At 43.9% G+C, this 13,193-nt stretch overlaps 1 long non-coding RNA gene across 1 annotated transcript; it reads right to left on the reverse strand.

The window, feature by feature from the left end:
* Positions 1–22: 22 nt before the first annotated feature.
* LOC124277126 lies at positions 23–10,341 on the reverse strand. The gene is made up of 3 exons (XR_006898749.1): positions 10,321–10,341; positions 1,016–1,066; positions 23–519 (listed from the first exon to the last, which is right to left on the reverse strand). It is a non-coding gene; the product is annotated as an uncharacterized LOC124277126 (long non-coding RNA).
* Positions 10,342–13,193: the final 2,852 nt, after the last annotated feature.

Raw genomic sequence — 13,193 nt, forward strand, 5'->3', positions numbered from 1 at the left:
ATCCCTTCAGCCGTTAGCGACGTGGCATTTATGCTGAGATTTAGCCATACATTAAAATGACAAAACTACTACGATTAAAATCCTGTTAAACTTAAATATACTTGAAATGTTTTGGGACTTACGTACCTACCTACCAAGAAGTAATATATGAAATGCATATTTATGATTTTCTATTTATTGTCTCATAAGTTAAAGAAGTTAAGAAAGTTCAGGTCCTGCATGAATTACTGTACCTGAAGTCTCATTGCAGAAATCCCCGATGTAGGTCTCTTTACAACCTAACGTACAATATCCATCTCCGTTATTGCAGGTTTCGTTTAAACAGCCTCCGCTGCAGGATATATTACACTGGTCGCCATGGAAACCACGAACACATCCCTCAGAACATTTCCCTGTGTTCTGGTGACAGTGTATGAGGTTTCTCCGTGGGTCAGTGTAACAGTTGGAGGGGCAGGTCCTGTCGCAGTTCTCGCCATATATTCCCCAGTGGCATTGCTTCATCGCCATGCACCGGTAAAGCTGGAAGAGAATTGTTGTTACATATTAAAACTGACAAATAGTAATGACGCAAGGTAACATCGATTTGCAAAATTTGAAGACAGTATGAACTCATGTGTGCTCTATGACCCTTAGTCTGAATTGGAGTGAGTGAGTGAGTTAAAATTTAACGTCACATCGGCAATATTGCAGCCATATCGTGACGAGGATTTGAATAATACATAAAGTTGTAATAACTAAAGTCAAGTTATAAAATCGAAGGACAGTAAAGGATAAAAAAACAGTAAAAACTAGGGATCACAGATATAGATATAAAACTAGTATGAAAAGCTAAAATTAACTATAGAAGACAATACAATATAAAAACAATATATATTGCCAAGAACAAAGGTAGATCACCATACTAGGGACTATGGGGACTTACAGTACATTTGCTTCCTGCATGGACCCTAGCTGGATGTCTGAATTGGAGCTAAAGCATCTTCCCCTACGATATAGATATATCACAGGTACTCACTGATCCCCAGCAAAACTGCAAGTAGCCACATTGCGGAAGTTGCTGCTTTACCTGTTGAAAAACAAAACAAATATCGGTAGTAACTACAATAAATAATAAAAAATAGATAATAAAATGCTAAAGTTGCCGATTATTATTAATTTCTTGTGTAACGACGAAAACGCTTTTAGTGAACTTTCAAATATAGAAACAACTCAACCCTGAAGCGTCATGTAAAACAGTAGACAAACTAACAAACAAATGCAACAAACAACGGTTACAAGTTAACAAATCAGGAAAGGTTACTGCAAAGACAATGCATGTACATTGTTATTGGAAAATGCATTGGCATTACAAAACTATGGGCAGAAATATGATGGTGGGACATGCTCATCGGGTATCGCCACTTATTTAAAGAAGTTGGAAGCGATGGTGGGACATGCTCATCGGGTATCGCCACTTGTTTAAAGAAGTTGGAAGCGATGGTGGGACATGCTCATCGGGTATCGCCACTTTATTTAAAGAAGTTGGAAGCGATGGTGGGACATGCTCATCGGGTATCGCCACTTGTTTAAAGAAGTTGGAAGCGATGGTGGGACATGCTCATCGGGTATCGCCACTTATTTAAAGAAGTTGGAAGCGATGGTGGGACATGCTCATCGGGTATCGCCACTTATTTAAAGAAGTTGGAAGCGATGGTGGGACATGCTCATGGGACTTGTTTAAAGATGTTGGAAGCGATGGTGGGACATGCTCATCGGGTATCGCCACTTATTTAAAGAAGTTGGAAGCGATGGTGGGACATGCTCATCGGGTATCGCCACTTATTTAAAGAAGTTGGAAGCGATGGTGGGACATGCTCATCGGGTATCGCCACTTATTTAAAGAAGTTGGAAGCGATGGTGGGACATGCTCATCGGGTATCGCCACTTGTTTAAAGAAGTTGGAAGCGATGGTGGGACATGCTCATCGGGTATCGCCACTTGTTTAAAGAAGTTGGAAGCGATGGTGGGACATGCTCATCGGGTATCGCCACTTGTTTAAAGAAGTTGGAAGCGATGGTGGGGACATCCTCTTATCGGGTATCGCCACTTGTTTAAAGAAGTTGGAAGCGATGGTGGACATGCTCATCGGGTATCGCCACTTATTTAAAAGAAATCGCCACTTATTTAAAGAAGTTGGAAGCGATGGTGGGACATGCTCATCGGGTATCGTCACTTGTTTAAAGACGTTGGAAGCGATGGTGGGACATGCTCATCGGGTATCGTCACTTATTTAAAGAAGTTGGAAGCGATGGTGGGACATGCTCATCGGGTATCGCCACTTATTTAAAGAAGTTGGAAGCGATGGTGGGACATGCTCATCGGGTATCGCCACTTGTTTAAAAAAGTTGGAAGCGATGGTGGGACATGCTCATCGGGTATCGCCACTTGTTTAAAGAAGTTGGAAGCGATGGTGGGACATGCTCATCGGGTATCGCCACTTATTTAAAGAAGTTGGAAGCGATGGTGGGACATGCTCATCGGGTATCGCCACTTATTTAAAGAAGTTGGAAGCGATGGTGGGACATGCTTCATCGGGTATCGTCACTTATTTAAAGAAGTTGGAAGCGATGGTGGGACATGCTCATCGGGTATCGCCACTTGTTTAAAGAAGTTGGAAGCGATGGTGGGACATGCTCATCGGGTATCGCCACTTGTTTAAAGAAGTTGGAAGCGATGGTGGGACATGCTTCATCGGGTATTGTCACTTGTTTAAAGAAGTTGGAAGCGATGGTGGGACATGCTCATCGGGTATCGCCACTTGTTTAAAGAAGTTGGAAGCGATGGTGGGACATGCTCATCGGGTATCGCCACTTGTTTAAAGAAGTTGGAAGCGATGGTGGGACATGCTCATCGGGTATCGCCACTTATTTAAAGAAGTTGGAAGCGATGGTGGGACATGCTCATCGGGTATCGCCACTTGTTTAAAGAAGTTGGAAGCGATGGTGGGACATGCTCATCGGGTATCGCCACTTGTTTAAAGAAGTTGGAAGCGATGGTGGGACATGCTCATCGGGTATCGCCACTTGTTTAAAGAAGTTGGAAGCGATGGTGGGACATGCTCATCGGGTATCGCCACTTGTTTAAAGAAGTTGGAAGCGATGGTGGGACATGCTCATCGGGTATCGCCACTTGTTTAAAGAAGTTGGAAGCGATGGTGGGACATGCTCATCGGGTATCGCCACTTGTTTAAAGAAGTTGGAAGCGATGGTGGGACATGCTCATCGGGTATCGCCACTTGTTTAAAGAAGTTGGAAGCGATGGTGGGACATGCTCATCGGGTATCGCCACTTGTTTAAAAGAAGTTGGAAGCGATGGTGGGACATGCTCATCGGGTATCGCCACTTATTTAAAGAAGTTGGAAGCGATGGTGGGACATGCTCATCGGGTATCGCCACTTGTTTAAAGAAGTTGGAAGCGATGGTGGGACATGCTCATCGGGTATCGCCACTTATTTAAAGAAGTTGGAAGCGATGGTGGGACATGCTCATCGGGTATCGCCACTTGTTTAAAGAAGTTGGAAGCGATGGTGGGACATGCTCATCGGGTATCGCCACTTGTTTAAAGAAGTTGGAAGCGATGGTGGGACATGCTCATCGGGTATCGCCACTTGTTTAAAGAAGTTGGAAGCGATGGTGGGACATGCTCATCGGGTATCGCCACTTGTTTAAAGAAGTTGGAAGCGATGGTGGGACATGCTCATCGGGTATCGCCACTTGTTTAAAGAAGTTGGAAGCGATGGTGGGACATGCTCATCGGGTATCGCCACTTGTTTAAAGAAGTTGGAAGCGATGGTGGGACATGCTCATCGGGTATCGCCACTTGTTTAAAGAAGTTGGAAGCGATGGTGGGACATGCTCATCGGGTATCGTCACTTATTTAAAGAAGTTGGAAGCGATGGTGGGACATGCTCATCGGGTATCGCCACTTATTTAAAGAAGTTGGAAGCGATGGTGGGACATGCTCATCGGGTATCGCCACTTATTTAAAGAAGTTGGAAGCGATGGTGGGACATGCTCATCGGGTATCGCCACTTGTTTAAAGAAGTTGGAAGCGATGGTGGGACATGCTCATCGGGTATCGCCACTTATTTAAAAAAGTTGGAAGCTGACAATGGCAATGACAATGCTTTTAGCAGATTAACTGACTGACTGACTGTGTGAGTTTAGTTTTACGCCGCTTTAGCAATATTCCAGCAATATCACGGCGGGGGACACCAGAAATGGGCTTCACACATTGTACCAATGTGGGGAATCGAATCCGGGTCTTCGGCGTGACGAGCCAAAGCTTTATCCACTAGGCAACCCCACCGCCCTATTTGTAGCAGATTAACTATAATAATAGTCCACTTGTAACACGCTGAACCCATGCACAGTACATTCTCTAAGCGCACATGTCTGAGAGGAGGTGAGAGAAGTTACACAGAGAAGGCAAGTCTGAACAGAAAGGTTTGGGTTTCAAACGATGACAATGATTAGGATTTCTTCCTAAAACATTTTCAATACCTGATGTCAAAATACACACAACCTATATTCAATCATTATGTCTGATTTACATTCAGTAATGATTTCTGGGTTTCTAACCCCAAAGCCCGAAACCGACACATACGCATGTGAAACCAAACATTCGCGTCCGTACGGAAACCAAGATGTTCTATTTCTATAGTAAATGTTTCCTGAAAACTTGAATGGCATCGAAAGATAGTGTGTGATTTGTTTCCTGTTGACAAGGAACATGAATCAACCCCAAACATCGCCAATCTGTAGCTTACAAGCATAAGGTTATGTCGTGACTTTCGTGTGTTCATTGTGCATGTTTAAAACTCTCCCCAGAAAGTTCTGCTCTGGGTACATTTCATTTTGCATACAACGCTGTCTTAACATTTTGAGAAATAATTGTGTTTCCACCTTTTTTCAGAAAGAAAATAGCATGGAAATATTGTAGCTGTTGTCACTTGCTTGCATTGTTGGGATCTCACAAAGGTAAATCCAGTTTGTAACATTGCTATATACTGAATAACACTTACATCATATCACTATTATTGACATCTATATCATTATGTGCGTAAGAGAGTTTTGTTTAACGCCGCTTTTAGCAATATTCCGGTAAGATAACGGCGGGGACACAAGAAATGGGCTTCAACACATTGTACCCATGTGAAATCGAACCCCGTGTCTTCGGCGGTGACGAGCGAAAGCTTTAACCACGAGGCTATCCCTACTATCCCTATCATTACTCAAACTAGTTTGAGACATACTTTCAGAAATCTGTCCCAGTTGCACCACGCCAGAGACGGTCAGCACTGTTCAGGCTGTAGTAACATCTCGGGACAGTGTCTCACACCCTGTATGTGACCATGGCTATTTCGGCCTGATGTAAAGAAAATCTGTCTGCAGTAAGACGTGCAAAGGGGAAACATATACCGTTCTTCAACTACTGGCATTGGCGTGTGTTCCGAAGGATGTGTGTGTGTTTAGATGGGGCTACACAAGCTGCTGATGCTGTTACTATAGGACTTTCAACAGGATCAGCACTTCTATTTCTGATGTTGATGGCGGTGTGCTACCGGTGTCAGAGGAAATGTCATTATGAGATGTAGCGACAGGTAAAGATCGCGTAGAAGTAAACAGTTGGCTCTGTCTTCTTTTTGCATGTCGTGCTCTCCCCTTACATTACCATACCGGTGAAGATTTGGGTTGGAATTGGTCTTCAGCAACCAATACTTATAGTAAAAGGCGACTAACGGTATCGAGAGTGGTCAGGTTTGCTGACATTTTTGACACGTCATCGATTCCCAACTGCGTAGATGAGCGCTCATGCTGTTGATCACTGGATTGTCTTGTGGAGACTCGATTATTTACAGACCGTTGCCATATAGCCTGTAAATGGCTAAGTGCGGCTAAAACAACAAACCAACCAACCCTTACATTACCTGTAGTTCGTAGAAATCAACTGGAAAACAGCATTGCGCCTTGTTGAAACATATAGAAACATCTGACAATAAAAGTGATTTTTGGTCTTGATCGATTCTCCTTTTGGTTTACCGAGATGGTGTTCATTTTTGTTGCCTTACTGTTACCTCTTGGTCCAAACCCTGTAGTAGTTTATCAAAGTGCATGAACATACACAGCTGCCACTTTGCAGTTGCTATATGTAATTGTGTTTAGAGCTGATATGAAATGCTCGTTTATCAATGGCATTTTCGTTTACTACACTGTACTAATTTTAAGTGTTTATAGTTGTGACTTGTCCGATAAGCATGTACCACACTTGGAGACAAAATACATTATATACACAAGGGTGTTACCTGGACACATGTGCTATCATTTTGTTAAATTCGCCCTGTGAATTCTACAAAGTAGGAATGAAAATACGAAACAAATTGAGCTTGTGAACGTTACTGGAAAATATCTTGGTATTGTGGACAATAACAGATTCAGAATTGTGTTAAAATGAGATGACATTAAAATGAGATGACCTTAAAATAAACGTTAAAATGAGATGACGTTAAATTGAGATGACCTTAAAATAAAATAATGCTGAAATGAGATGACGTTAAATTGAGATAACCTTAAAATAAAATAACGCTGAAATGAGATGACGTTAATTAAACTGAGATGACCTTAAAATAAAAATAACGCTGAAATGAGATGACATGAAATTGAGATGACACTTCAAAATAAAATAACGTTAAAATGAGGGGTGACGTTAAAATATGAAAAAGATGCTTCATACGTATGACATTTGTTATTATGGGTGACAGGATAAAGCTACATGGTTGACACTCAAAAATAATATAAATGGAGTCCACTTCTTTTATGTTACAAGGATGAATAAATATGTTCTCCTTTCACAGGAGGCGCAAAAGCGGCCTTCCCTCTACCTGACAGTGTGGAGGGAACACAAGAATGAGCCCGCGCTGTTGGTACCACCATGGGTGTTATTGTAAAATGCCTGAGGACCCGGCAACAGCTAAAGGGTCACCGGCCTATCATGAACCTAGAAGGAAAGGAAGGAGAGTGATTCTCCAATCTATTTCTGAACTCATTTGCTGCTGGGAACACAGGTGGGGTCAAGTCCATTTCCATTTCCAGGGCTATCCATCCATATCCCTCCATTTCCATGTGTCTCCATTCCATATATTTTGTTGGTGTTTCATTCCACCATTCAGGTCCATTCAGTCTTCATCTTCCTTCTTGTCCTCCATTTCTTCTTTCAGAGATCAAAGTCCATTCCTTCCTTTATTTATATCCATCAGTTGTTCCAATTACATGGAATCCATGTCTTGATCCACTGAATCATCCTTCCATTCCACTGGGGCTGGGCCACTTTCCTCCACAGTTATCCACAAGCCTGTCCTCCTTCTCTTCCTGGTCATATTTCATTATATTCCAGTATTTATCCATCTTCCAAGTTCTTTCTGTTGTCCACAAGTTATCCTTGATTGTTCCTTCCTTTCTTCAGATATTCTTTCCCATCCATTTCCTGCTTGTCCTTCCTTCCATCCGTTCGTTCTCCTTTCCACCACTTCCGGCTGTGTCTCATCCATTTCCTTCCTGTGTCCTTCCCTGTGTCTCCACTGGCCATTTCTGTCTCCTTGTCCATCCGTGTGCCATGTGCTTCGTTATTCCATTCTTCCGTTATTTATGTTTCATATTTTTCCATGTGTCCTTTCCGTTATCCATGTGTCCGTGAATCCTCCTTTATTCCATTTTGTCTTCATCCATTCCAGTCCATTCTTCCTGTGTTATCTGTGTCTCGGCCTGTGGTCAGGCTGTGCCTGTGGCTGGCTCTCGTGTTGGTCCACTCAGTCCTGGTTGGGTCGTGTGTGGTCGGTCGTGCCTGTCGTGGGCCGGTTGTTGTGTGGATCCATTCCGTTTGGGCTTTCGTCTCCATTTTGGCTCATTGTCCGTGGTCCTGCTGTGGCGATCCTTCCTGTGCCTGTGCCTGTTGGGTCGTGTCTTCCTCGGTCATGCCTCCATGCTTGGCTGTGTCTTCCTCCGTCCAGCTCCTTCCGTTGTGCTGTCTTCCTGTGTTGTCCGTCCGGTCGTTGGCTTGTCCTCCTTGGAACTGTGTGCCTCTGTGCCTCCTGCGCTGTGCTGTGCCTCCTTGGTTATGGGACCACTCAGCTGGCCACCTCCATGCTTCTTTTCCTCCGCCTCCCTGGCCCTTCCACCACCCTCCAGCCACCCTTCTTCCATCCACCCTTCCTCCTTCTTCCTTCTTCCACCCTCCTTCTTCCTCCTTCCTTCATCTTCTTCCTCCATTTCTTCCACTATTTCAGCCACCTCCTTCTTTCCATCTTCTTCCTTCTTCTTCCATCTTCTTCTTTCTTCTTTCATCTTTTCTCTTCCACTCTTCCACCTCCTTGTCTATTTCTTGTCCACCTCCATCTCCTTTTCAGTTGTCCACCTCCATTTCTTCATGTCTATTTCCTCCACTCATCCACTCCATGTGGTGTCCATCCATCTCTTGTGTGTTATTTCCTCCTTGGCCCTCCACCTCCACCTCCTTTTCTTCCTCCATCTCCATGTCTGTGTGTTGTGTGTGTGTGTCCTTGTGCCTCCTTGTCTGTGTGTGTGTGTGGATCTGTGTGTGCCTCTGTGTGTGTGTGTGCCTCCGTCTCTGGGTTGTGGGGTCCTTGTGTGTTGTGTGCCTCACGTGTGTGTCCTGTTTGTGCCTCGTGTGTGTGTGTGTGTGTGTATTTTCCTTGGCTCACCTCCTTGTGCCTCCTCCGGGTTGTGTTCCGTCCTCCTTGTGTGCCTCCATGCCTCCTTGGGTTGGTCCTGGGATCACCCTCCGGTCCGGCTCGTCCATGGTGTTCCTTTCCGGGGCTCAGTTTTCCTGGTCCGTGTTCCATTGTCCAGCAAACCTAAAGATATTCTCCACGTGGGCCTCGTGTTGGTCTGTGTCTGTGTGTGGCTGGGCTTGTTGACCCTTTCCGTTGTTGGTCCTGTTGGCTTTCTTTCAAGGGCCGGGATCGTGGATCTGTGGTCGTTTCGGGTGGATGTGGGTCCGTGGGCTGGCTTCGTGGTCGTCGGTGTCCGGGGATCCTGGGGTCTTGGCTGTGGCTGTGGCCTTCTTCAGCCATCCTTGCCGGGTCCGTCCATGTCGGTGTGGTGTTATCCGCTTCGGGCGGTGGGTGGGTTTGGTGGTGGATCGGTTTCCATTTCCATGGTGGTGGTGGCCGTTGTCGGGATCGTGTCCGTTAATGCGGTGGTCGGGCTTCCGTGGGCGTGTGTTGTGCCGGTTCCAGATCCGTGGTCGTTCGGGTGGGTTGGGATGTGTTCGATCCGCTCGGGGTCCGCGTTAATCGGGCGATTTTATTTTCATTGGAGACCAGACCATGGGCCGTGTGTTTTAGCCACTGGGCCGTGTGCTTGGCCACTATGGGCCGTGTGTTGAAGCCACTTGGCTGTGTGTTACGAATGTAGACCCACTGGGTCATGTTACAAATGCACCGGGCTACCAGGCCATGCTGTACATGTATGAGCCACGGATGTATCGATGTTTTTCACACTCTCGAATGTGTCCAGCGGGTTTATGTGATAACACCTTATGCCTCCAGTATATATGTTATTGTCATTGCAATATAAATGCCATTGAATATATTTCTCAATTACTAGAGTAATTCCTCTGAAGTAATTGGTACTACTGGTTATAGACCGTGTTAATCTCTATACCAGTTGCGCATAGCATTTCTTTCAATTGTTTTAGTTCATGACACATTCTTGTATGTAGCCATGGTAGAAGCACTTTCAGGTTTTAACTTTGGGTGAGTATGGTTAAAATTTGCATTGGCAGTATTTCAAGGCATATCGTGACTAAGAAGGTTAATAAGAATATATAAATGAGTAGAAAACAAATTCAGATAATATACTTATATCCTGCAAAGAATTAAAATAACTAGAATATCACATTTATATCAATGTAAAACTAGTATGAAGAAAATCTAATATATCTTAACATGAAGACAATACAATGCATAGAAACAGTCTATAGATTGCCAACAACTGAAGGTAGATCCGCAATACTAAGGGTGCTTGAGAGATTATAGTGTTGCTTTGCTGCCTGCATAGACCCTAGCTGGATTTACATCATTCCTTCAGGAATGTTGTAGCCAATTTCTATTCAATCTAGCCGTAACCCAAAATAACATATATACATGTACAGGTTAAAATAATAACATGTTTAAAATATACTTGAATTGGTTTAAGGACAGACGTACCCTCTCAGGAGGTGACATAACTTTGGAAAAGAGCCATCACATAAGAGTGTACATACATATTGTCAGCAAAGAAGAGTCTACCGTGGCTCGAGGTGCATTACATGTTAAGAGTGCCTGCAAACACAAATGAAACCTATTCTATTCAATGTACCTGATACAAGCGTATTGGCACTATGTTTCGGGTGTTTTGCGTTTACAGGGTTTACATTTTCTTAAACGTCCGAAAACACATAAAACGGGGAAATACTGCGAAACGTTTAACTGCTGCTGAGAGTAGAGACAAAACAGTGTGCTGATGCTTAATGCACGGAAGCCCCAAAGATGTTTGATACACAGCACATCTCGAGTCTCAGGTCGACCAGGAAGGTATAACTACAGCCGGATGACAGCTGTATGTTAAAGGTAGACCACGGAAACGAAATACAGTCAAGAAGCTCAGCTTGTCTGCGGACACTTGGCTTTTCTACAGATTTTGTTGTCCGGAAGAAGAACAGTTCTAAATGCCGGAATCCGCACCGGTCCTAACCCCTACCCCAACCTCCACCGACACACTGCACTTATAACAGCACCCACACAAATAGCACACTGCTCTACATTTGTAGCGAAGGTCTCGGCGTGGCCAGATATTCCATTCGTTATTCACAGTATCCCGCTTGCACATCCCCCTCCGCACGCACAGACACGGTACACCCACCAACACCCACTGAAGCCACTTCTACTACCCTGCGTTGTGAGGTCTCAGCGTAGCCCCAGATATTCCATTCATTATTCCCACAGTATCCGCGCATCCTCCTCACACGAGCGCGCCACACTACACCTGTACCCTGGAAACCCGCTTCTCTACTGCATTGTAGAGTCTCGGCGTAGCCGAATGATTCCATTCAGTATTCACAATATCCGCTTGCACATCCCCCTCCACACACACACAACACACTGCACCTCACCAAGCACCACACAAGCCACTTCTCTACCCTGCATTTGGCAGAGTCTCAGTAGCCGAATATTCCATTCATTATTCACAATATCCACTTGCACATCCCTCCACACTGGTACCTGCACCTCGCAGCACCCACTGAAACCATCTCACCATTTGGCGGAGTCTCGGCGTAGTAGTTCCATTCATTATTCACAATATCCATGCACAATCTGAAGAAAACATTCTCCTGCATGTTCTGGAATTAACTATGGAGCTCTCATTTTTAAAGTGATATAAAACCCGATCAATGCGGTACATTACATACGCATATTTTTTTTAAACTCGGAAGGATAAAATGGTATCACTGAATATCACAATAACCTGTGAATAAGAATGGCTTTGCTAAGGAAAAACACTTCAGATGTGGGACATTGACAGGGAAAGTGTGTATACGTTTTTATTAGACATGTGTCAGTTGTTGATTAGTAAAGATGATAGGCGGATCAAGGTAATTTCAAAGTTATTGGACCGGGCTAGTAAGTGAGTAGTGAGTGAAGGTTTAGATTTTACGCCGCTTTTTAGCAATATTTAACAATTAATATCATTACGGGGACGCTGAAAATTGGTTTTCTCGATTTAGCAACCATGTGAGCCATCAGATCGACGAGCAATCGCTTTAATAAGTAAAGGCTAGCCATCTCTCATACCCCGACCCCCACCCCACCCCACGTGAATTAATTGTGTGTTCTACAGTGTTTTAGGAGGGAAAGCCGAAGTTGGTAATGCAGAAGCCAGTTCTTGATGTAATATGACACCAAACGGATAAGAAATATGACAGCAGGTCACGAAAGAATGAGTGAATTTAGTTTCTTTTAGCAATAAATGCGAGCAATCATCACGGCCAGGTACGTACAGAAATACGCTTCGTCGTGACGAGCGGATGCTTTGACCACAAGACGACCCAGTCGAGAGAAAGAAGCACGGTGTTTTTCGGTCACATCGACAAATACTCCTCTAATACTTACATTGAATTTGGCTGTCGTGAGGCGATACATGATCACCTCTCTGACTTCCAGGTATCTATGAACATTTCTCTATACGGTTTCTAGTGATGCGTAGTTTCACCAACAACTCTTTTAAAAACCGGAATTCCCATTGTTACGTCACTCGAGGTACTCATTGACAACGAGCTATTTTTATAGCGTCACGTCACCCCCTCGCGAGAGTTAAGTTAACAAATCAGAAGCTCATATCGGCTTCCTGTCTCCTGGCATAATCTTACAATTAGCCTCAGAAGTATATAATTTTAATTTCACAAAAGAAACAACTGCATAAATGAACTGGAAATAAGCCGCAGGGGAGAGTGGTAAAGTCGAGCTGGTCCTAACGGAAATATAAGACTTTATTTGGATCCTTTATATAACAGAAACGGCAGGGTAGAAGGTAGACTAATAACATGTATCTGAACCGAACATATTTTACCAGAAAAAACAGTTTCATAATAAACAATGAAACTGTGGAACGATGGGCCTTTTTTATAATCTAGACTGGCATGGGCTTTCTTAACTGGATATATGTTTGTTTCCAGGAATCTGTATGACAGACAAAGGTGGAAGGAAAATAATACAGCTCTGGCGACAGAGCTATGTCCTGGCCAGAACTTTCTATTTCCCACTTCGCGATTGTTTTGAATGGTGTTTGTTTCCGCTTTTTTATACCGTGTATCTACGACAATAGTATTTCTGTTCTGTTTCTGGGAGGTTTTACATTTTGGTAGTGAGCGTTGCCATGGCTCTCGAGTGCAAACAAAGATAGATCAATAACTACTGTATGTCGCGCACATCACTTGCTTGTTCTCACTTGTCTTTGCTATTGAGTTCAGGCGTTTCGCGGCAAAATTTCTGACGACCAAATCTGGGTAGATATTCGGTACTTAGAAATTAGCATGAAAAGTCGTGAAATTCATTTTCCTGCTGTTACGTTTGTCCAGCAATGCAGCAATAGCAACCCATA

The sequence above is a fragment of the Haliotis rubra genome, unplaced genomic scaffold (genome assembly GCF_003918875.1).
Source record: "Haliotis rubra isolate DU_JTF1 unplaced genomic scaffold, ASM391887v1 Scf2182, whole genome shotgun sequence".
In the NCBI taxonomy this organism is placed as follows: domain Eukaryota; kingdom Metazoa; phylum Mollusca; class Gastropoda; order Lepetellida; family Haliotidae; genus Haliotis; species Haliotis rubra.